This window comes from Tamandua tetradactyla, chromosome 2 (assembly GCF_023851605.1).
Source record: "Tamandua tetradactyla isolate mTamTet1 chromosome 2, mTamTet1.pri, whole genome shotgun sequence".
Taxonomy (NCBI): Eukaryota; Metazoa; Chordata; class Mammalia; order Pilosa; family Myrmecophagidae; genus Tamandua; species Tamandua tetradactyla.
This window is the reverse complement of record NC_135328.1, coordinates 5,191,377-5,195,719: the sequence shown is the minus strand read 5'-3', so window position 1 is coordinate 5,195,719 and position 4,343 is coordinate 5,191,377. Positions and strand designations below refer to the sequence as shown.

The 4,343-nt window shown below is 38.9% G+C and overlaps 1 pseudogene; it reads left to right on the top strand.

Annotated features, from left to right (window-relative positions):
- Window positions 1-2,243: 2,243 nt before the first annotated feature.
- Window positions 2,244-2,930, top strand: LOC143655455 (uncharacterized; annotated as a pseudogene).
- The last annotated feature ends 1,413 nt before the right edge of the window (window positions 2,931-4,343 follow it).

Below are 4,343 nucleotides of genomic sequence, written 5' to 3'. Positions count from 1 at the left end.
ATCTTTTAATGGCAGAATGAAAGTAGATAGAAAGAGAAGCAGGAGAGGCTGCCATATGCACTGCCTTGCAAGGACCAAGGTTGCCAGTGGCCAGCCACAGAATGGCCAAGACTTCTGGAAAAACCATCTCCTTGTTAATGGCTCAAATTTTGGACATCTACTAATTGTAAAACCATGAGCCAATAAAATATGGTTGTTTACTCTGACCTATTGTACAGTGTCTGTTTTAGCATCAAGGAAACTGACACGGATGGCTTAGTAACTACTGGGAAGGAAGAAGCATTTACCAAGTGGTTTGCCTGAGGTTTAACAGAGGTTTGAATTGAATATGATGAGATAAGGCTTCCTTTGCAGGTACCCCTGAGACACACAGAGAATGACCTGGAAGTGCTATGGTCCTGGGAATGTGGAGGAATGGAAAACCCTGGGGACTTTCCTAGAGTGAAGATTCAGAAATCCAGTCAGGAAGTATAGAATGGAAAGAGTCCACCATTGAAAGGGCCAATTTTGGATGGGTGGACAGAGCTGTCACATCTGGTTGCAGAGCTGAGCCTCTTAGTAAGGCATGGTGACAAGCATTACACAGTATGGTCATCAACCCTCTCCTAGCAGTGGTGTTAAATGCATATTCACCTTTGTACAAGACATCCTTCAACTGTGCCTCACCTGAGACCCTGGAGCTCACCTGTAGCAGCCCACTGGGGAAAAGAAGCCCAGAGCAAAGCTATCTCAACCACAGACACTAAACCTGATGTTTTCACTTCAGTACCCACATGTTTAAGTAAGAGAATAAATAAAATGATAAAAGAAAAACTTTTCGACCAGTTTAGTATCTCACAGCTTTATTGAGCAATTTTTTAAACTATTCTTTATTGTAAACAATAAACAAACATTCTTGACATGGATACAATCACTGACTCACGTATCATCACATAGTTGTTTATTCATTCCCATGATCATTTTGAATATTTGCATCTTTTCAGCAAAAGAAATTAAAAATAAAAAGGAAAAAACTCATACATGCCATACCCCTTACCCTTCCCTCCCAATGACCACTAGTATTTCAGTCTACTCTATTTTAACCTTTGTTCCCCCTATTATTTATTTATTTTTAATCCATATTTTTTACTCATCTGTCTATACCATAGATAAAAGGAGCATCAGACACAAGGTTTTCACACAGCCACACTGCAAAAGTTATATCATTATACAATCATTTCAAGAAAACGTGGCTACTGGAATACAGCTATACAGTTTCAGGTACTTCCCCATAGCCACTCTAAATATTGAGCAATTTTTGAATCACTCAATCCCTTCCAGAAAGTACAAGAAAGCCACTTTAAGTGGGTGGAAAGGAGGGGCTTATACAGGGCAAAAAAAGCAAGTGGGAAAATGTTTTGATTGGCTGACGTTGTTTCCAATTTACATACAGGAGGTCTTTCAAAGTGAGGAGTGAATATTTATCGGTTAGCATAGCATAGTTGTCCCATTTTTATTCATATTTTATTTAAGAAAATGAACAATCCACTTAGAACCACCAAAAAATGGATATCTGGGAGCCCCAGCAAAACAGGTGAGCAAGGTAACTGCTCCTTTTGTGGACATTGGAGTTTCTCTGTTTGGCCAGCATTCTAGAGACTTTTGGCTCTTTAAGAAAGCCTCAAAGAGAGAAACCATTTCCAGATCCAAGCCCCAGGACCTCTGGCTGGAATTGGAGACATAGTCTGTGAATGAAGGAGAACCACCAGGAGTCCAGGCCAGATTGGAGCACCATTCCTGAGGACAGCATTGGTCACTTACTGTTTGAACTGCCTGAGAGTGAAAAATCAGAGGAATACAGTTGGTGGTAGAACTATTGACAATGCAACCACTGGAATCAGCGACTTTCAGTGATGTAGCCGTAGACTTCACCCAGGAAGAGTGGGCCTTGCTGGACACAAATCAGAAAAAGCTCTTCAGAAATGTAATGTTAGAGAGTATCAATCACCTGGTGTCTGTGGGGTATCATCTCTGCAAATCAGAAGTGGCTTCCCAATTGGAACAAAAAGAGGAACTGTGGAGAGAAGGATTAAGATTTCTTCAAGGACAGGGTCCAGGCAGTGAAAATGATCAGGAAATTGAAGAAATGATAACCATGCAAAGTATGTACAAGAAACACACATCTACCATCCAGTCAAAGTGGAAAGGATCCTTTTGAAAGTAATGGTTTTGGAGAAGAGTTTATTCACTCCACATCTACTGACATGGGAAAAGATCCTTGTGAAGACAATCAATTTCAGAAAGCTCTCAATGGTCAGTCATTCTTTAGTCAACATAAACAAATGCTTACTAGATTTATGACACATGACTGTAATCTATGTGGAAAACTTTTCAGAAATTGTTCTGTCCTTAAACAATATGAGGAATTGAACATTGGAGAGATGCCATATGTTTGCCTTTGATGCCAAAGGCTCAACTGCTAATTCTACCCTCAGACAACATGAGAGAACTCAAAATGGGGTAAAACAATATATCTGCCGGTTATGTGGAAAGGATTTCATTTATAATAGTCAACTCAGAAAGCATGAGAGAACACACACTGGAGAAAAACCATATATCTGCCATCTATGTGGGAAACGTTTCAGTCAATGTAGCACACTTAGGGAACACAAGAGAATTCACACAGGAGAGAAACCATATGTCTGCCATCTATGTGGGAAATCCTTTGTAAATGTTGTAACCTTAGGCAACATGAAAGAACTCATACTGGAGAGAAACCATATGTTTGCCATTTATGTGGAAAAACCTTCAATCATTGTGCTAACCTTAAGAAACATGAGAGAACACACACAGGAGAGAAACCATATGTCTGCCATCTATGTGGGAAATCATTTCGTCAATGCAGTACTCTTAAAAAACATGAGAGAATACATACTAAGAAGAAATCATAAGTCTGCAATTTATGTGGGAAATCTTTCATTGCATGTCATAAACTTAGGTAACATGAGAAACCATTTTCTGACATCTAGTTGGAAAATCTACACATTATTCTGCCATCAGAAAACATCAGAAAACTCATTAAATAGGTTATGCATATGGAGAAACCTTCAGTCACAATTCTCATTTTTAACCAAAATGAAAGAACTCAGAAAGGAGTGTATTTCTCTGTCAAGGTAATCAATGTGTAAAGGCTTTAATTAAATCTATTCTTAAACAATAGGATTGTACTATCCAGGGAGAACAGAATAGGTGTCTATAATTACCTGTAATAGATTTCAGCTGAGCTCCAACCTTCGTGTGCACAAGCATACCCCATAGTAGCTGTCATGGTTATGTTCTGGTGTCAAATTTGCCAAGTGATGATGCCTTGTTGTCATGTCAGTCAGGCAATGGCCTGATCATTGCCACAAAGATATTTGGTGGCTGGTTGATAAACCAGAAGTTTGCTGTATTTAACCATCAGTCAATTGATTACATCTGTGGCTGATAACATCTGTGATCAATATAAGTGTGCCTCTACTGACAAGATAATGTGATCACTTGAAGATTTTAAGGAAGAAGAGACACTGTTTCACTCCTTCTCCATCCAGCAAGCATCTCTTCTGGAATTCATCAAGGCCGTTCATCAGAGTTGCCAGCTTCCAAATATGGCCTGTGGATTTTGGTCATTTCCTTTTCTATGGTTTCATGAAACCCCCTTATAAATCTCCTATCTGCAAATGTCTCCTGCTTGTTCTGTTTCTCTAGAGAATCCTGGCTAACACAGGTTGCTGCCAAGAGTGAGGTTGTCCTTGAGAAACAATATTAAAAATGAGTTTTCACAAAAGGTTTTCTACTCTGATTCAAGACAGAGGTACTTAAGATTCTGTTTTCAACAATTAAGATGACACTGATAGTCCATTGTACATAAGCAAACTATCACCATTAGATTTTTCAAATTGTATGCTTATATGAGGCAAGGCTCTAGGTAAAAGTGTTTTTGACACCTTTATAGAGTTTTGTGGAATTAAAAGGTATAATCACATCAGCTGGTTGTTAGTTACACTGGATGTGTTAATGAGGGAAAGGGATGAAATGAAGCTTTCAAATTTGCCATTTAAGCTTCGTATGAATGATGTAAAAGTTTCCATGTTTGCCCTGAAAGAAAATCTTATTTCCTGTGGTTGCAGACTTGAGATCTGTGAAAACCAGACACAGAGACTCATTGCCCATGTGTAGCAAATTTAAGATGTTAAATAAGTTCTCCATCTTGCTGTGTGTGCTGTTAAAGTAGGAGCTTCAATTGGAAAATAATGGGGTCCTGAAATGTGGGGTGGGAATATATGGCTTGATAAAGATGACAATGTGAGATAACTCCTGGTATC